Below are 22,293 nucleotides of genomic sequence, written 5' to 3'. Positions count from 1 at the left end.
CAGTTGTTTCATTGCAGCATTTCCGAAATGGAGTAGGAAGAAGCTGAGTTTATTTAATCCTACCCGTCTTCATACCAAAGCAATTGTATCCCATTTCCTTGTTCTCTGTAACAGAACAGTGAATACATAAATAATATACCATAGTAAGTAAACAAACATTAAGTACATAAATAATATTTATCTCAAAATATATTTTATCATCTATTATTACACCCAAAAATGTGTTTCTTTACCCTTTCAATATCTACTCCGTCTATTTTTGTATTTGTGTTTGACTTTCCCTTCTACTGTTACCAAATAGCATTATTTTAGTTTTACTGAGATTCAAATATAGTCTGTTTTTGTGTGTTCTCTCCTAAATAAAACACAGTTTTATCATCTGCAAATAATTGTCACGGCCAGGGCGCATTCCAATGTCGTGTCATCCTACCGCAGACCTCCGTTCCCGTGTTTGACGTTGCTGTGTGTCTCGTCATTCCTCGCCGTCGTTTCCCTGCTTCTCGGACTGCCCCTTGGATCTCGACCTCCCGCTTGGAAAGGATCTTGTCCCTTCGCTACTGCCCTGAATCATCTGCCTGCCCAACGGACTGTCTTCCTGCCTTGTTCCTCCTCTCGCCCAACACAACACTAGGTAACACACACTACAGCTAATCACACACCTAGCCACACACCACATACACTTTTGGATCTAGTTCACACTCCATTTCCTTAGTTTATATTTGTATTGTTTGATTATTATATATATATGGTTAATATATATAATAAGTCATTGTACATACTTCTCCCTGGTGTCAGTTGCCGTCATCTTCCCCTGCAAACCTTAACAATAATACAAACTTAAAGTCCTTTGTAACTTTACAAATGTAATTTATATAGAGATTGAACAATTTTGGTCCAAGTATTGATCCCTGAGGTAAAACACAAAATATTTTCAGCTCTTCTAGTTTACGTACTCCCTCGAAAACAGAAAATTGACGTTCACGCATACCGCTTCAGTATAATGATGCTTTTTAAGAGTGTTTAAGAGTAATTGTGTCCATCAATTACTCAGGTTATTTGCCGGTGGTCTTAACCGCCACAAATTACAAATTGTTGATGCTCATCCAGCTTGTAATGATGAGTGGCAAAGTACACCAACATCTTAAAGTTTCTATAAGACTACGTTTACACTGCAGGCCATAGTGGTTCAAATCTGTTTTTTTTCGAAAATCAGATTTTTTTCCAGCTGACTGTTTACACTCCCAGTACAATGTGATCTTTATCAGACTCTAGTGTAAATGCAAATCAGCCCCAATGTGGCCTTGACGTCACTTTCATGCACAGTTCGATAAAGTGTAAACAAAGGAAGTTGACCAGAAGTTGATCTGTTGAAATGAGCTACCTCTCCTAGATGAAGAGTTGACTTGTCCCTGGCGCTACTGTCACATCTTGGTCGCATGTTTATGCACTGGTCATTTCCCCAAGATGCAGATGGATGTCAGGAAGCAGTGTGCAGGTAGGAGGAATGAGTTATTCCAATAAATCAAGCCCAAAATACAAAAAGGTGCCGATGGCACGGGAAGCTAAAGTTCAGAACAAGCCAAAACAAAAACAAGAAGCCAAAGAACAGTGTCGCAAAACAAAACTGCCAGAGTGTGGCGAGAGGCAAGAATAAATAGCTCTCTGATTAGTGACCGGGAGCAGGTGACCACTAATCAGAGGCATGTAACATTAATCAGCACCAATGGCAACAAAGAAAACAAACCAAGGTTTTGAAACAGAACTAAATCAACAACCAAGGAATACCAAACAAAACAAAACATGATCCGGGCAACGGTTCATGACAGCTACAAGTAGGTAATTATTTTATTATGTATTTAATTTAAAATCTAAATCGGCGTTTCAAAACTTAAGGTACCATTTGTAGATGCGGCAGCAGCGTAAATTGATAGACACCACTGTTAGCTTTTTTCAATAACACCGAATTACGTAAATGAGGAGGTCGCTGCTACACAAGGAAACATGGACGCCACAGATCAGCGTGTTAATGGATTTGTACCAAGGCTGTTGTGTAGAGGAAGTAGACAGATGATGGAAAACAACTGCAAGAGGGTAAAGAGGAGAATTGCAAAAAGGAAAGTGGTCATGCTGCGCACAGAAATGACGTATGCTCGCCCAAAGATGACGTGAAAGTGGTATTCAGGTCGCATTGCCGTTTACACTGCAGTTGTGAAAAGATCAGATTCAAATCAGATTAAGACTACCTCCTTACACATTTACACATTTACACCAAATCTGATTTTTTTTGCCCTAAAGTGACACAGATCGGATTTTTACACTACTACTTGGGGGGCTTCTAATCTTAAAATGGCTGTGTTAGGTAGAGGAGACACGGACATCAGCGTGGATCTACGGGAGCTTTATTTTTCAACTCACATGTAAGCAAATGCGCCACAGCGTAAATTCCGGTCCATCAACAATCGCTAAATACATATTCATATATTACATATAGCCTATTATTTGCGCACTATTGACAAGTGATGCACCAAAAACTTGCATGGCTGGTTGCAGGGCGTTTAGACTAAAGTCAAATTTGAAAAAATCAGATTCCAATCGGATTTGGACTACCTCCTGATGTGGCCTGGATCTAATGCGAAACGATCAGATTTGAAGCACTTTGGAGCGTTTAGACTGGCAAAAAAAATCTGATCTGTGTCACTTGAGGGCAAAAAAATCTGATTTGGTGTGCAGTGTAAACGGGGACAATCAAACTTTATTTGTACAGGTCCTTATATCAGCGAGAGCCAAACCAAAGTGCCAGAGTCAGCGCATAAAGTACAGTAGGAGCACATATTTGTCACAATGGGCATGACAGTTGTAGGCGTGGTACAGTGTCAGGAGACGTCGTGCAGATAAAATTGTAATTTGATTTAAGAAGTAGGAAAAGCAGGGAGTACCAGCGTTGTATGAGCAGCCGACCATAGGTGAAAACACATGCTTGCAGTTAAGCAGAAAAACACGCAACACAAATAACACACCAGCGCCCGCCTGAGAAGCAAGGCTGGTTCCCTTCTAATTAGTGATCAGAGGGAGGTGTCCCCTGATCAGGGGCCCCGCTAGGGATTTTGGGCCCCATGAAAATAATCTTTACAGGGCCCCCTGTATTATAATTTCATCATCATTAGGGGCCTCTCTGGGCCCCCCTCCATCATTGGCCCCTAGAATCCGTCTCCTTTACCCCCCCCCTTTTCGGCGCCCCTGCCCCTGATCACTAAACCAAAGTAGGTGTAGCTCAGCACTCAACATAGGAAGTAAAAACATAGGAAAGAGAAAGCACTGGAACAGAAAAGCCGCAAACACAGAAAAATACAAGGAAATAATGACAAATATGAAACCGTCATGCAAGTTCATGACAACATCAAATAAATTACAAGAAACAATAGAAAACTAAGTTACAATTCATTAAAGTGTCACCGTATTCTTAAGTACCAAATGCGGAATAAATAGGTACTAAATCTGCACACTTCAAAGAATGCATGTGTTGCAGGTCTGTGCTAAAACTAACTAGAAAATAAACTGGAATGTGTCTTTTGTTGCCTGAAATGAATGAATAATTTTAAAATGCACTTTCTGACCAGTAGGGGGCGTTTATTTTTTGTGCACAAAATACTACATTTGCATACAGCAACTTCAGAAATGTTCATCACATACACCTTTAAGGATTAGATTAGATTAGTTCTATTAATAAATGTAGCTTTCATGGGCTATAGAAAAGTGCTATATACAACATGAAGTGCCCAATACATGTTATTTATAAACATTTGAATGTTTAATTTCTAATTAAACACTATAGCAACCAAACTAGCGACCCACTTACCTACAGTCCGGAAGGGACTGAAGAAGAGCGTGTGAAGATAACAGTAAAAGACGTCATCGCATCACATTATAGAAATAAAATGAAAAATCAAATAAAGACTGCTCATATAGAAATGTTTAATTACATATTTGGGTTAAAAATTAATTATAGATTAAATTAAAACAAGGACCCTGTCGAGAGGGTCCTTGAGGGTCCATGGGAGTTTGTCCAACCAGTCTACATGTGCTTTGTGGACTTGGAAAAGGCATTTGACCGTGTTGTGGGGAGTGCTCAGAGAGCTGGGTAACGGACTGTCTGATTGTGGCGGTCCGCTCCCTGTATGATCAGTGTCAGAGCTTGGTCCGCATTGCCGGCAGTAAGTCAGGCCCGTTTCCAGTGAGGGTTGGACTCCTTCAAGGCTGCCCTTTGTCACCGATTCTGTTCATAACTTTTATGGACAGAATTTCTAGGCACAGTCAGGGCGTTGAGGGTATATGGTTTGGTGGTTGCAGGATGAGGTCTCTGCTTTTTGCAGATGATGTGGTCCTGATGGCTTCATCTGGCCAAGATCTTCAGCTCTCACTGGATCGGTTCGCAGCCGAGTGTGAAGCGACTGGGATGGGAATCAGCACCTCCAAGTCCGAGTCCATGGTTCTCGCCCGTAAAAGGGTGGAGTACCATCTCCAGGTTAGGGAGGAGATATTGCCCCAAGTGGAGGAGTTCAAGTAAAAATGTACATCGGAGTCTTGTTCACGAGTGAGGGAAGAGTGGATCGTGAGATCGAAAGGCGGATCGGTGCGGCGTCTTCAGTAATGCGGATGCTGTATCGATCCGTTGTTATGAAGAAGGACCTGAGCCGGAAGGCAAAGTTCTCAATTTACCGGTCGATCTACGTTCCCATCCTCACCAATGGTCATGAGCTTTGGGTTATGACCGAAAGGACAAGATCACGGGTACAAGCAGCCGAAATGAGCTCCCTCCGCCGGGTGGCGGGGCTCTCCCTTAGAGATGGGGTGAGAAGCTCTGTCATCCGGGAGGAGCTCAAAGTAAAGCCGCTGCTCCTCCACATCCAGATGAGGTGGTTTGGGCATCTGGTCAGGATGCCACCCGAACTCCTCCCTAGGGAGGTGTTTCGGGCACGTCCGACTGGTAGGAGGCCACGGGGAAGACCCAGGACACGTTGGGAAGACTATCTCTCCCGGCTGGCCTGGGAACACCTCGGGATCCCCCGGGAAGAGCTGGAAGAAGTGGCTGGGGAGAGGGAAGTTTGGGCTTCCCTGCTTAGGCTGCTGCTCCCGCGGCCCGACCTCGGATAAGCGGAAGAAAATGGATGGATGGATGGATTAAAAGAATTGAATTAAATGTTTGCAACATTTACACAGATGGGCACAGAGGGCGTTAACTTTCCAATGTATTTTAAACGTTATATCCCGTGTGCACAAAAAAAAAATGTGTCAGACTTGGACCTGTTGTTAGCACAAGATTGACAATAAAAGTTAAAAAAGAGCGTTGCACTTTGTGTGACTTCTTTTTGGCACAACAACACAACCTAATGAAAACCGACACATTCAGTATCAATCAATCAATCAATCAATGTTTATTTATATAGCCCTAAATCACAAGTGTCTCAAAGGGCTGTACAAGCCACAACGACATCCTCGGTACAGAGCCCACATACGGGCAAGGAAAATTCACCCCAGTGGGACGTCAATGTGAATGACTATGAGAAACCTTGGAGAGGACCGCATATGTGGGTTGGCACTCAGCATCAAGGGTTGGAATTGGGGGTTAAATCACCAAAAATGATTCCCGGGCGCGGCTACGCTTCGGCCCACTGCTCCCCTCACCTCCCAGGGGGTGATCAAGGGGATGGGTCAAATGCAGAGGACAAATTTCACCACACCTAGTGTGTGTGTGACAATCATTGGTACTTTAACTTTAACTTTAACTTTACCCCCCCCCCCACCCCCCTCTAGGGGAGACCGAAAGCAATGGATGTCGAGTGGGTCTGACATAATATTGTGAAAGTCCAACACATCAGCGAAAGTCCAGTCCATAGTGGGGCCAGCAGGAACCATCCCGAGCGGAGACCGGTCAGCAGTGTAGAGATGTCCCCATCCGATGCACAGGCTAGCGGTCCACCCCGGGTTGGGAGCAGAGTAGAAAAAAAACGGCAGATCAACTGGTCTAAAAAGGGAGTCTATTTAAAGGCTAGAGTATACAAATGAGTTTTAAGATGAGACTTAAATGCTTCTACTGAGGTAGCATATCTAACTTTTACCGGGAGGGCATTCTATAGTATTGGAGCCCGAATAGAAAACGCTCTATAGCCCGCAGACTTTTTTTGGGCTCTGGGAATCACTAATAAGCCGGAGTTCTTTGAACGCAGATTTCTTGCCGGGACATATGGTACAATACAATCGGCAAGATAGGCAGGAGCTTGACCGTGTAGTATTTTATACTTAAGTAGTAAAACCTTAAAGTCGCATCTTAGGTGCACAAGAAGCCAGTGCAAGTGAGCCAGTATAGGCGTAATATGATCAAACTTTCTTGTTTTTGTCAAAAGTCTAGCAGCCGCATTTTGTACCATCTGTAATCTTTTAATGCTAGACATAGGGAGGCCCGAAAATAAAACGTTACAGTAATCGAGACGAGATGTAACGAACGCATGGATAATGATCTCAGCATCGCTTGTGGACAAAATGGAACACATTTTAGCGATATTACGGAGATGAAAGAAGGCCGTTTTCGTAACACTCTTAATGTGTGACTCAAACGAGAGAGTTGGGTCGAAGATAATACCCAGATTCTTTACAGAGTCGCCTTGTTTAATTGTTTGGTTGTCAAATGTTAAGGTGGTATTATTAAATAGATGTCGGTGTTGAGCAGGACCGATAATCAGCATTTCCGTTTTCTTAGCGTTGAGTTGCAAAAAGTTAGCGGACATCCATTGTTTAATTTCATTAAGACACGCCTCCAGCTGACTACAATCCGGCGTGTTGGTCAGCTTTAGGGGCATGTAGAGTTGAGTGTCATCAGCATAACAGTGAAAGCTAACACCGTATTTGCGTATGATGTCACCTAGCGGCAGCATGTAAATACTAAAGAGTGCAGGGCCAAGAACCGAACCCTGGGGAACTCCGCACGTTACCTTAACATAGTCCGAGGTCACATTGTTATGGGAGACACACTGCATCCTGTCAGTAAGATAAGAGTTAAACCAAGACATGGCTAAGTCTGACATCCCAATACACGTTTTGATATGCTCTAATAAAATATTATGATCAACAGTATCGAAAGCGGCGCTAAGATCAAGAAGCAGCAACATAGATGACGCATCAGAATCCATCGTTAGCAATAGATCATTAGTCATTTTTGCGAGGGCTGTCTCCGTAGAGTGATTTGCCCTGAAACCGGATTGAAAAGGTTCACAGAGATTGTTAGACACTAAGTGTTCATTTAGCTGCTGTGCGACAATTTTTTCGAGGATTTTCGAGATAAACGGAAGGTGGGACACCGGCCGGTAGTTTACCATGAGGTCAGGATCGAGGTTAGGTCTTTTGAGTAGAGGATGAATAACCGCTTTTTTGAATGCTAGGGGAACAGTGCCAGAGGAAAGTGATAAGTTTATAATATTTAACACTGATGGACCTAATAATACAAAAAGCTCCTTGATAAGTTTCCCAGGAATTGGGTCAAGTAAACATGTTGTTTGTTTTGTCCCATTTACACATTTTAACAATTCCTCCAATGTTATTTCATCAAAGAGAGAGAAACTATTTTGGAGGGCAGTGTCCGTCGTATATACAGTCATATTTGTGTTAATAGAACCCAGTTGTAGCTGAGATGCATTGTCTTTAATCTCTTTTCTAATGACTTCAATTTTCTTATTAAAGAAATTCATAAAGTCATCTGCTGAGTGGGTGGAGCTACTGGGAGGAGTCCCTTGTTGGGTTAGCGATGCTACTGTACTAAACAAAAATGTAGGATCTTTTTTGTTGAGGTGGATGAGATTTGAGTAATATTTAGCTTTAGCTGAGGTAAGCATGCGTTTATAAGTTATTAAACTATCACTCCATGCTTGATGGAAAACCTCAAGTTTAGCCGCACGCCATTTGCGTTCCAGCTTTCTACATGATAATTTCTGGGCTTTAGTTTCTTCTGTAAACCATGGGGTACGCCTTTTAGGGGCCCTTTTTAGCTTTAGCAGTGCTACACTATCAATGGTGTCGCGCAGGGCGCCGTTAAAGTTGTTAGTGAGGTTATCAATAGAGCCCACATAATTTGGGAATGGTGCCATTACCGAAGGCAGTAGGTCAGTAAGAGTTGTCGTTGTGGCAGCATTAATGTTGCGGCTGCTATAGTAGTTATTATTATTATTATTATTATTAGTTTGTTGACAATGAGTCAGAACTTCGAATTTTATCAGGTAATGATTGGACATTACTTTAGTGTACGGGAGTATCGTAACTTTAGAGGTGGTGACACTCCTGACAAGCACTAGATCTATCGTATTACCGTTGCGATGCGTGGGTTCATTTATTATTTGTGTAAGACCACAGCTATCACTTATAGTCTGGAGCGCCACGCACGGAGGGTCCGATGGGGTATTCATATGGAAATTAAAGTCCCCCATTATGATTATATTGTCGGCGTGCGTCACTAGATCAGCAACAAACTCTGAGAATTCACTGATGAAGTCCGAATAGGGCCCAGGGGGGCGGTAGATAACAGCCAGGTGGAGAGGCAGCGGTGTGACAAACCTCATAGTGAGCACCTTAAACGAGTTATATTTATTATTTAGGTTAGGTGTAAAATTATAGTTTTCATTGTATATTAGTGCGACACCCCTTCCCCTTTTAAGAGGACGGGCAACATGTGCATTCGTATAGTTAGGAGGAGATGCCTCATTTAGCGCAAAAAAATCATCTGGTTTGAGCCAGATCTCGGCAAGACCAACGACGTCAAGTTTGTTGTCTCTAATGACCTCATTAACTAATAACGTTTTGGAAGATAATGATCTTATGTTTAAAAAGCCCATATTATAGGTAGTGGGCTGTTTTGAGGATTGTTTGTTGAAATTATCCGAAGTAGCAATATTAATAATGTTGCGTTTATTATGCGTAGTGCACTTTAAATAGTTTCGACCATATCTAGGAATTGATACGACGGGAATTTTCAGATTGTTTGCTTGATGCTGCGATAAACTGAATGCATCATAGTTAGCCACCTCAGTACAATGTGTGACTGCCTCTGACACGATCACAAAAGAAAAAACATTATGTGAGTTGTGTTTTATTCTAAGAGAATTGCTATGTGTGCAGGGATTATCCAGCCTGGCGCTGGCTAGTTCTAGTTTAAATGACTTCTTACCCGGACACTCCACGCTTCTTTGGTGATTAGCTTTTCCCTTTGTTGTTAGCCCCGCTCGGCATCCCCGCTTCTGCTTCCGCTCACACCGCTTACGTCGCCTCCATTGACGGTCCCCGCTAATACTTGACTCCGCTGCTACAAAGGCCGCTCGATGTAGCCCGCAAAGTATTCCCATGCTAGCGAGGAGGTCCGCCGTACATGCATCTTTCAGTCTATAACGACCTGATCCATCCACATCCAGAATTGTCTGTCGGTCGTATGTGATCACAGAGTGTTCACGCTTTGAGCCAGCCATGAAATTGACAGAAATGACGGGTGTTTTTTGCCAAATCGCTCTACACTCCCAAGAGCGTCTTCAAGCTGCTGCATTTCAATGCGCCGCCATTTTGTCTCAAAACAGACTTCTTACTAGGGGTGTCAAAAAAAGAAAAATATTTTACAAATAAATGCGATTATTATTTGAAACGATTCTTAATCGAATAAAAATAATCTATTATATATATATATATATATATATATATATATATATATATATATATATATATATATATATATATATATATATATACAGTAATTATTTTTATAGCACTCAAGATATTAAGCACACTATCATTTGGCATGCATTTGTTCAATCACTGTTGCTATATCTGATAAAATGTGTTTGCGCATTTTAAGCACAACTTTTGCACTCCTGTGCTCAGGGACCCTCCTCAGCAAAAGCTGACCAATAACAGCTCTGTTATTGGTCCGTGTCGCCGCTGACGCGAAGCTAAGATTTTTGGGTGGTGCACGTCAGGCTTTGTGGGAGTTTACGTAGGGGGAGGAACAATATTACGATGTTACTCATGTAAGTTGTGTGATGTGAGAGTAAAAAAAACAGGCTTCTTACTAGGGGTGTCAAAAAAAGAAAAATATTTTACAAATAATTGCGATTATTATTTGAAACAATTCTTAATCGAATAAAAAGGGTTGATCATGTATGCATTAACGTTAAACCTTATATTTTGTTTATGTAAAATACACAATGGACATTATTAATGTAAAATACACAATGGACGTTATACTTTGGTAATGTTTATTTTATGTTTATATTCTCAGTCTTACAAACCTAAATGAAAGAAGAAGTCTAAAGAAATAAAACTAAGGAAGTAAAATAATTCAAAAGAAGGAACAGAGCTTTTGTTTCGTCATGCTTTTAACCAGCTGCACACGCTGGAAACGAGTAGCGAGGGCAGAGTAATGAATTCATTGACAGTGTAGTGTGAAAGCTGATGTGTTTACTTTGCAATTAAGTAAACACAGTCACAAAGAAATATAACCCGCGGATGTACTTTCTAAAGAAACATCCACATTTCGATGTCTGGTCCCTAAACCCTTTGGCTCTTGAAGCTGCGGCCCTTTTCATTATGTAGTTGAATAGCCCTGGTATACACAGGGCCGTAAGTGGGATTTGACAATTACCGAGGTCAAAAATTGGTGGTTCAAGAGGAGCTTTGAAATGATGAAATCATGTGTATCCCAGCACCATAGAGATAATATTACCTTGAGTAACACAATGAATTTCCGGAATAACAAAAGCTTTCAGTTGAGGTAGAACTATCACATGTTTTATTATCTAACATCTTTGACAATAAGCATGAGTTTTTAACAGTCTACTTTTTTATCAATATGCTGAAGTTGTGCGTATTATACAATTTCAACATCAATTTAACACCATTCATTTCAACTATGACCAGGGATTGAACTGACATCCTTCTGTATAGCAACTGTGTAATAATGACACACACCACAGATTTCTTAGAGGAAAAATGTTTTATATTATTATCAGTGACAGAGCATGACGTGGCCAGGAGTATGTTTGGGTTATATAAAGGGCCTTGTCATTCAATAATTCACATTTGACATGTGCTGTGCTTCTTTACGCAAAACAGGCCCCACCACGGATCACAAAGACCTAGGCGCAGCTAAGTTTAGGGTTGGCGGGCTTGATCTCTGTGAACGGAACCCGGCTGAAATGACAACTATATTTTCCCGGCAGCAATTCACAACAATTTAATTCGGATTAAACCAACATTAGTTCCGTCAGTATATTTTAATATTAATGTTATGTTGACAGCACATTTCGGATCGGATGATGTTTATAGTAAATGTGGATGTCATCGTGTTACATTGATAGAGTTGCAGCCGGCTGTGTATGACCAAAGATCGTATATTGTGAGGAGATGGTGGCATGGTGCTGTACAGGCGCGGTACAGTACAGGGCGCACGATGTCCTACACAAAGAATATTTTGTGTCAGTCATATCATCGCCTTTTTGTTACTTCAAAAAATACAGATAATATGATCTCGGTGTCCTCAGTGGTAGTTATGGCCATGGGTATAAAGTATGTGTTTGATGCTCTGTGAGATTTACAAGGTGTTCCCCTTTGACTTTACTAACATTATCTTACTCTCTTGGGAACTGAAATACATTTTTCCTCTGGTTTGTATTCACCACAGTATCTCTGCTTCTCCTCTGACGGATCGACATTTGCTTTGAGTTATTGAAGCATACAAGTCAATTTCAGCTTTGTCATGCAACACAATTTTTTGTCCTTTCTTTCGTAATATTCAAATTAACATCTTATCCCTCCTTCCTCCAGTTGGGATCTTTCCATTGTTGTCCTTTTAGCGTGTGTTTGTGCTTTTTCAAGCACAGAATGCTGCCCCTTCACACTCTTGTGTTGTTGGCTCGTCCGTTGGCCTTTTCCTGTGAGTCAGAGATATATTTAAATCTTCAGCTGAATTGGTTCAATTCAGCCACCTAATAACGAACGGAATCAAATTAAAAATATATAATAGGCGCTAGCAATCCTGAAAGAGAAGGTGAGAAGCCCAAGGACGCACAGTCTGTCAGTATCTCATTCACAATGCTTTTTTTCTGAATAGCATCCACACAGTTGTGTTCCGTTATGCCAGAGTATCTACACACACACAGTACACACACAGGCAAACACACACACACACACACGTCTGTGTACAGTATACCTAGGCCTACAGAAACAGGTGCTAAGGCCATTGACGCTGGCATGCAGACAAATGCACATGCACTAGCCCTGCGGATGATATACACAAGTTTTCTGGCACTTTTTTATGTGCTGCTGAATTGATCCAACTCTTTTATCTGCTAAATAACTTAGCATCGATTGAGCGGGGGAAGGCGCAGCATGCGGGGCTTATATCTACAGTCAATGTGCAGAGATCCAAAGCTGTCCTCACTGCCTAAACAAGTCACAGCGTCGTCCACAGCAGAGACAAGAGAATGTGATAAAAACGGGAGGTTGGTGGGTGGTGGGTGAGTGCCTTTCTTGTGCATTCCTCCAGGGAATTAATATCTGTGTAGATTTATATTTTCTTTGACTCGACTCCCCAAAGTCATTATGAGACTGGGCTCTAACAGGTATTATCTATTTCTTATCATTTGAGGGATCCGCTGTAAAAAAGGGATATAGTGGCTTTCTCCTCAGCCTCAGGGGAGCGCACTTTAAACCCATAGAAGGTTCAGAGGCTAATTGGATATATCACTGTGAAAAACATTTAAAATCCCAAATCAATACTTGCCTCTTTAATGCTTTTCCCGAAGAAGTGCTCCTCTCTATTGCTGATGACCCCCCTCTCCGTCTTCCCACTCATCGCCTTTCAGCCGTACAATCCCTCACTGCCTATCGGGGCCAAAGGATACATGTGGGGGGTCAATGAGCCGAGGGCGTGTGGGGGCCAAAACTTAGTGAGGCCCACGGGGGTCTTACAATTGAATGGTGCCTGCCTGGCGATGTTCATGTGAAATAGCATCGAACTGAACATTTCTTGCAAGACAAGAGCAAGTTGGTGCCAAAGCACATAAAGGACAGTAACGCAGCAACAGGCAGGAGTACCTTGTAATTAGCTACATGTCAGGTTCTCTGTATGCCAGCAAAAAATGTTGCGCAAATGGTTTTGACTCTGCATGTAGGCGTTGATGGGCTTGTGTATGTTGGGTGCAAGTTAGAATGCTCGTGTAAAAAAAACAAACAGATGTCCAAGGCAGCACCTGCTCTGCTTTGTTTGTGCATATTTGTCTCACCTGCATCACAAGTGTGGTTTCACATTATGGTCTGTCAAAAATAGAAAAGCAACTAAGGATTTTACGTTTCGTTCGATATCGTACAAATTTCTGGTACCTGGGAATTGATAACAGTTCTCAACGGTACAAAGTTTTGGTACTTTTTTGTGTGTTAATGTGTTAATAAATGTTAGTTGGTTTAATAGTTTATGATTAGATTATGAGTAAAACAGTCAATGGATAAAACTAACAGTGGTTGTCCAGTTGCTATATATTGTTTTGTTACACTTCTAAATCTCATTTGCAAGTGTTATACAGTACAGTGTTTCTTAAGGGGAAACTGCACGTTTTAATTTTTATTTTGCCTATCATTCACAATTCTTATGTGAGTCAAGCACACATATGTTTAAAAAAAAAAGTATGCTCTGTAACTCGTAAATAAACACTAGCAAAACTCAGCTAACAATGGAGTGCCCTACTACACCTGTAAAGCGCTCCAAAAATCTCCTTCATTGTTTTATTTCTACCCTGTAAGTATATATGTAATTTAGTAACAGACACACCAATAAAAATGTGTAATTTTTATGATTTTGCTCATTTTAAACACATGGCGGCGTATTAATTTCTTCACAATGTTCGCTTTTTCCTTCAACTACTACTACTACTACTACTACTACTACTACTACTCATGGCAACTTTGTGAGAGACAACACAGACTACTTCGGTAAAAATTATGATTCAGAATCTTATATTTTTGAGCCTGAATACAAGGAGGATGAGCTACGAGTTTTAAAAGCTGTGCGCTAAACAGATCCAGCTTTAGTGAAACTGTAAGCATCATGCAGCAGTATTGCTAAACAAAAACTACAAACTATTACCATGATAAAACAATCACTTACTGGGCGATGTCTGCTCTCACCGAGATGCCGACTGATGGATGTATATATCTTCCTGTTTAGACGAATAATTCATCATAATCCTCACCCAGATTAACCCTTGTGTAATGTTCATATTGTTGTTACTCAGCCAGTGTTTGTGGGTCTGATGGACCCGTTGCATTTTGTGGCTTTTAATGCCTCACAACACTTTTATGTTAAAATGCTGAACAGATGTTTACCTTATCCCAATAAACATCTGTTCAGTATTTTAACATAAAAGTGTTTTTTTAGTTTATTTGTAATTTATCTGCCAGTTTCTGCATCCCACAGGGATTCTTCTTTTGTGTTTCTGCACCTGCGGTTGCAACATTGTTTGTCAACACTGTCTGCTCTCATTTTCTCGCACATTTGACCCTCTGATGTTCTGTGTACCTACACTCTGTCCTCCTCCTGTCTAGGCCTGCTGTGTGTGTGTGTGTGTGTGTGTGTGTGTGTGTGTGTGTGTGTGTGTGTGTGTGTGTGTGTGTGTGTGTGTGTGTGTGTGTGTGTGTGTGTGTGTGTGTGTGTGTGTGTGGTACACAGAACATCAATTTCCACACTTCTATTAGCCCCGGGTCCAGTGGACCCGGACATCTTCTATGTAATAGAAATGTGTAGGGAGGGTGTATGGTGTGTGGTCATTAAATATGTATTCTGATATATGTTCTTCACAGAAAATGAGCCAAAGTCAGTGAGTCTCAGTTTGAAAAATAAATTAATTGTATACTTTTTCTTTTAATAAAAAAATCAAAACGGGTCCCACAGACCCGAACACCACAGAAGGGTTAAGGTAAAAAAATAATTGCCAAAAACGAGTGTCTTTTTCTTGCCATCTTTGGGTATAAGTTGGATGTCAAAGTTGACCAACTTCTTGGTTTACGACTATGACCTTCTACTATTCAGGTGAGAGGCATGATTTATAATCTAGAATTAACTTTTACCAACTCAGAGGCAAGCCCTGTGAGGAGGTGGCGACTTGTCCAGGGTGTACACCGCCTTCTGCCCGACTGCAGTTGGGATAGGCTACAGCACCCCCCACCCCCCGCAGCGCCGAAACGGACAAGCGGTAGAAAATGAATGGATGGATGGAATTCAGAGGCAACACAGCAGCTCACTGGTTCAGAATGTTCATCCAGCAGCATAAGCTAGTTAGCTTTCTGTGATTACGGCGCATCTAAAAATAGTTTGTCTTTGTTAACACTTTTAATATTATCGCTATTACTCGGTTAATATTCAGGTCAAGAGATGTAAATGGAGTATTGTTGGCGGTTTTTGTATGTTTTTTAGAAGGCTTTTTTGGGCGGAAGATGTTACCTCAATTAGGTACCTTGTACTTGCCGCATTTTACGGAATAGAATGGATTGGGAATGATAAGCAAAATTCCCTCAAAAAGTGCAGTTCCCCTTTAACTAGAGGGCCACCAAAAAATATCTGTTTCTCAAATGTGGTTCATATGGGCCGCAACAGTACTCAGTTTTAATACACTTTTCCAACACTTGTGGCAGTAATGATATTCTGAAACAAACAGAAGAAGTCTGGAGCTAAAGTCATAGTTTTCTAAGCGCAAAAATTATGACTAAAGTGGTGAAGCTGTATTTTAATTTACATTTTAATTTCAATAAACGTTTAGTTAAAAAACATTTTAATTTAAATAATTTTTTTTTAGCACAACATAATTGTATCTAAAAACAAATATTGTCAGTTATTTATGAGTCCCTTCTTATTCAGTATATTTGGTTATTACTTACTTTTTCTAATAAGCCTGACCTAAGCCTAAGGTTTATGTGTTAAATAAATAACCATCTTTGTGATTAACACATGGTTTCATATAAACTGTAAGTAGGTTAGATATAATTATTAAATATGATGTATGAATATGGCATCGTTTGATTTTATGTGAATCGATACCCAGTAGTACCGACTGAATTCGGTAGGGGGCCTATGAATGTGCTGAATTCTGTACCAATTCCTGGAAGCAATATTATCAGTCATGTTATAGTAAACTAAAATTACTTGAATAATGATGACTAATACAATTGTTTTCCTACATGTTGTTTCTATTATACTGTATGTCCTTCCTTCACATGATGTTTCCTCCATCTACATCCATTCACATTGGTCAAACTTCAGTTGAACCAATATTCAAGTGATTCGGTTGCTACTTAATATCCACATGATATAACAACCAGAGGTTTAAAGGGGATCTGTGGTGATTCAAATCCGAAACTTTAAAACACTTCCTTGTGGTTTAAAAAAAAATACATTGGATATGCTTTGGCGTACATGTTTATGTAAATTTTGCACCACAGTCACTTTTATAAGCCTTATTTTGAGTCTGTCTGCAAGATGTTCAATTATGGAGGCGTTTCCAGATTGCGAATGAAACCACGCCCACACTTTCCAAAAGTATCAGAATTCATCTTTTGAAAATGCACACTGTTTAAATTTACAGTCGTGGTCAAAAGTTTACATACACTTGTAAAGAACATAATGTCATGGCTGTTTTGAGTTTTCAATAATTTCTACAACTCTTATTTTTTTGTGAGAGAGTGATTGGAGCACATACTTGTTTGTCACAAAAACATTCATGAAGTTTGGTTCTTTTATGAATTTAATATGGGTCTACTGAAAATGCGACCAAATCTGCTGGGTCAAAAATATACATACGGCAATGTTAATATTTGGTTACATGTCCCTTGGCAAGTTTCACTGCAATAAGGCGCTTTTGGTAGCCATCCACAAGCTTCTGGTTGAGTTTTTGACCACTCCTCTTGACAAAATTGGTGCAGTTCAGCTAAATTTGTTGGTTTTCTGACATGGACTTGTTTCTTCAGCATTGTCCACATGCTTAAGTCAGGATTTTGGGAAGGCCATTCTAAAACCTTAATTATAGCCTGATTTAGCCATTCCTTTACCATTTTTGACGTGTGTTTGGGGTCACTGTCCTGTTGGAACCGATCTGCGCCCAAGACCCAACCTCCGGGCTGATAATTTTAGGTTGTCCTGAAGAATTTAGAGGTAATCCTCCTTTTTCATTGTCCCATTTACTCTCTGTAAAGCACCAGTTCCATTGGCAGAAAAACAGGCCCAGAGCATAATACTACAACCACCATGCTTGATGGTAGGTGTGGTGTTCCTGGGATTAAAGGCCTCACCTTTTCTCCTCCAACATATTGCTGGGTATTGTGGCCAAACAGCTACATTTTTGTTTAAACTGACATCACATGGAGAAAGATAAGACCTTCTGGAGGAAAGTTATTTGGTCTGTGGGTTGTTGTTTTTTTTGCAGACACGGATGAAAATAAACTTCATAAACATTATATATATACTTAATATTAGGTACACCTGCCCACTGAAATCGATTTAAACCTGCATAAAAATCAGCTGCTTCTAGCAGCATTTATGTCACTGCATGTCACACGTCGGTGAATACATTATCCTAACTTTTTTGTGTTTTCTCATACCCATAAACTGAGAGTTTGACCTAATGTCCAAATAAATACATCCACAAAACCCTGAAAACACAGGCATCCAAAAATGGGTGCAAGCTCACGCCAAAATGCATGAACCTTATGATTTGATGCTTTGGCGTTGTTTAAAAAGAGTACCCAACGTTGTAACAACATTTATAAGTCAGCAAAGAATAAATCCATCATAGGTTCTCTTTGGGGAATGCGGACTGTTGAAGTTCATTCACATTTTATTCAGTCCACAATGACAGCATCTTCTATGTCATTTTTAGTTTGTTTCAAAGAGATTGTGGGTGTGCGTACATTATGAGTGTGCGCACATTTTGTTGATTTATTTCAGCTTGGTTTTTCAGTGTCAAGCTTATTGCCTTTGACATAGTTTCATTTCCAGAAAAACAGGAAGCGTAGATGGTTGTCTTGCACTTCTGTCCCAGCGGCAGCAGTTAATGCGACCCTGGATGTCCACTGATGCGATGTACATGTGTGTTAGCCCATGTTTGTGTGTCCGTGCACATCAGAAGGTTGGTGTTTTTCATGGGCCTGTCCAACAGAAAGTGTCTCCTTGCTAATGTTGGTGCGGTTTCAGTAACGGGTTGAAGTTTGACAAGTCACAAATGTGCAGGCACTCCTTGTCAAGAAGTGTAAGTGGGTCATAGCAAGCAGTTTGCACAAACATGTTGCATCGGACATTCTGTTTTTATTGGAGTTTGTCCGAACTTCTCTTACCGCTTCACCTCCTCATCTCTTCTCCCATTACCTTACTCCCCTGTCAAATTCCCTCCTCCACTTTCTCCCTCCCCATCCCACGCTTTCCTTCCTCTGTTTGCTTTTGCTCCCTTGATTCATTTTTTGTGCCAACTTTTTGACTTTATGTCAAATGACTCTGTTGCCATGTCTGTTTGAAAGCAGGAGTGCTTCGGAGTAAAAACGAATTTGAACATTGGAGCTCGCTTCAGTATTTTCCATTCTAGTTTACTGTATTAGACTCTACTTAAAGTGGATCTGCACTTTTTTGGGAATTTTACCTATTTTTCCCAATCATTATGAAAGACAAGACGACCGATGGATTTTTTTTTTTTAAATTCATTGTAAATACCGTATTTCTTTGAATTAGTGCCGGGGCGGTAATTAATTTAATACCTCTTCCCACTCCGGCACTTACCAAAGGCATGCGGTAAATTTAGGCCTGCGCTTATAAATTTGAGTGTGATTTAAGGATACCATCATGAAAAGCACATTTAATAAAAAAAACTTTATTATGGTCTTACCTTTACTTATAAATTAAGTCCATGCGCAGCTCCTTCTGAACTAAAGCATCGATAACTTGTTTATAGAAGTCTTTCTTATCTTTCTTCAGTTTTAAAAGTCTCTCTGTCTCGATGGAGATCTTCCTTTAATGCTTCGATTGAAAGTCCAGTGTAGAAAACTGTTTTATTTTAGATATGTAATCCTCCATGTTAAAAGTGCAAGCGAGAGGAAAAAATAAACGATCGCTGCTAACTGTTGCTGCTTGTTGTCACTTCTTCTGCAGCCGAGTAGTCGCAAGAAGGATCACTAGCGCCCTCTACCACCAGGAGGCAGGAGTCATTTAATGACTCATATTTGACACACGCAGCTACGGTATATTAATAAAACATAGCTGCTTACTGTTCTTTTTAACATATTCAATAGCTTGGACCTTAAATCCTACTGAATGGCTCTTTATCTTCTTCCCTTTATGCGATTTTAAATTATTGAAATCAGCCTCCTCCATTTTGAAAATGATGACAGGTGAAGTGTCACTCGGGACGTGACGAATTTGACCCGGCGGAAATTCTAGGCATATGCTAATTAATTTGCGAAACGAGTTTGACCCGGCGGTAATTCTAGACATGTGCTAATAAAAACAATATTTTGCGAAACGAGTTTGACCCGGCGGTAATTCTGACCCGGCGGTAATGCTAAGCATGCGCTAATTATTTTGCGAAACAAGTTTGACCCGGCGATAACTCTAGGCAGGCGCATACTATATACCCGGCGGCAATTCAAGGAAATACGGTATTAAATAAATGCGATCAAAAGTCCACTTACAATGGAACCTATAGGAACCGTTCAACTCTGCCTATAGAGCCCCTAAAAAAACATCCAAACTCCTCCATTAGGGTTTTATATAAATTAGATAAGTATATATGCAATGTAGTGACGAGCACATTTATAATAACCTTTAATATTTATGTATTTTGATCATTTTAAGCATACGCGGCGCATTAATTTCAAAAACTCATCACAACATTTGCTTTTTGTTTTCTTCATCACTGATTATTACTCACTGCATACTTTAAAAGAGCCAAAAAACATAATAAAACATCCCTTACTGTGCAAGGTCTGCTGTAATTAGGATGTCTCTGCTAGGATGTTCATATATTCCCATTTAGGTGAAGAATGTCTAATAATGCTTGCAAAGAAACGGAAGGGCAACAAGCGCTTTTCGAGTCGTCCTCGCCAGTTCCAAGTCCTAAATGTAGCTGTCAAAGTGTCCCAACATGTTGGATTACCTCCTCAGACGTCTCACGTCCAGGTGAGAGGCATGATTTGCGATATAGAATAAACTTACAGAGAGCAGGGAAGCGTGAATGCGGCAGACCACACGTTGATGTAAATATAGGCATGCCTGGAAGTGATCACAGCGTCGCTCTAAATTGTTTGTCTGTGTTCGCGCTTATAATAATAATATCACTTATACTTGGTTAATATTCAAGTCACGAAATGTAAATTGAGTATTGTTGGCGCTTTTTGAATGGTTATTTATCAGATTTTGTGAGCGGAATAGCGGTGCTCCCATTGGTTCCGCTGTAAACAGACTTTTATTTATATGCATTTAATAGTTAGAATGCATTAAAAAAAAAAAAAAACATCCGTTGTCACATCTTTCATAATGATTGTGAACGATAGGCAAAATTCCCAAAAAATTGCAGTTCCCCTTTAAATCTACTCTTTACTAGTGTGCAGAAAAACAGTGTTACATAATATTGGCGTTACTGATGCCGTTAGTTTTTCAAGTAATGAGTAATCCAATTAATTACTTTCATGTATGTTACATTACTGTTACTGACACGTTTGATGTGACATATCATGGGACTTTTTGATGCAGACAAGACAGCTTTAGAACCCCAGCAACTTATTTTCAGGAAGTATTTCTTTACTAGTACTCGCGGCAGCCACACACACGCATTATTACTACTCAGTGGCGGGCTGTGCGTTTCCCACCTCGGCCTTCAGTGATGTCCTGTGTCCAATGATTACCTCTCAAAATACCATCATTGATGTCACCACATGACCATTGCTGGAGAAATACTATACAGGAACACATTTACGCACTACTACGCATTGAAGCACCACCAACAGTGTACAAAACGGGTTATTTTCTGGCGCATTTAAAAATCAATAAGCCCGCATCAGCAATTAAAACATATAAATAAATGATAAATGGGTTATACTTGTATAGCGCTTTTCTACCTTCAAGGTACTCAAAGCGCTTTGACAGTATTTCCACATTCATCCATTCACACACACATTCACACACTGATGGCGGGAGCTGCCATGCAAGGCGCTAACCAGCAGCCATCAGGAGCAAGGGTGAAGTGTCTTGCCCAAGGACACAACGGACGTGACTAGGATGGTAGAAGGTGGGGATTGAACCCCAGTAACCAGCAACACTCCGATTGCTGGCACAGCCACTCTACCAACTTCGCCACGCCGTCCCTCTTATGTGGTACTGTCAAAATTAAAATTGCAAAAAACATATTAAACGTGAAAAAATAAATAAATAACATATCTGAACTCACTATTTGTAGAAACCAATCGAGCTTCCAGGGTTGGCCGACATCATCTCACAAGATGTAGTTTCTCTTTAAATATCCTTCTTGAAAATGGCCTTGCAAATATATGTGTTGTCTGTCTAATCATAAAAGATGCAGACGAGGCGTTTTGGCTGAGTTCTTAAAGTTTACTCCACAGCGTGCTCATCAAAAACATCCTGCTGCCGGCATGGCAACATTCAACCTAAACAGGACTACTCCGCATGCTCTTTACTACTGTGGCATGCTGGGTAATGGAGTTCTTATGTTACCTGGCTCATAACATCACAATCTATATCTGCCTTAGGCCAGCTAAAAGGCCTTACTGACAACAACTCGTGATCTGATTGGCTATCGCAAAGGTCTGTCAACAGTATATGCCCGTTCACTTACAGTGCAGAGACGCCCGCATTGTTGATTCTGAAGGCCTCGGGCAGATTTCATACAGCATGGCAACATAAGCTAGCTGAATTCCGATTGGATAAAAAATCTATAACCTAAAAACAACAGCGCTGGAAGGAGTATAATATGACATGAAGACAATATGAATACTTTTAGATATTTAGGGAAGGTAAATTAAAAATTACTTATCTTTCATTATGATCATGATTTCTGGTTATGTTAGGCCAGCAGAGAAGGCCTTACTGGCCCTGACCGCACACCACTGCTACTACTAGGGGGGAATAATTAACATTCAATAAAGTGACACTCATTAACAATAATAATCCTGCAGTACCCTGTTCGTGGACAAGGAGTGACACAGCCGTTGACGTAAGTTCAA

This window comes from Entelurus aequoreus, linkage group LG07, assembly GCF_033978785.1.
Source record: "Entelurus aequoreus isolate RoL-2023_Sb linkage group LG07, RoL_Eaeq_v1.1, whole genome shotgun sequence".
Lineage (NCBI taxonomy): Eukaryota > Metazoa > Chordata > Actinopteri > Syngnathiformes > Syngnathidae > Entelurus > Entelurus aequoreus.
The sequence above is the reverse complement of the archived record's forward strand: the minus strand, read 5'-3'. Positions refer to the sequence as shown.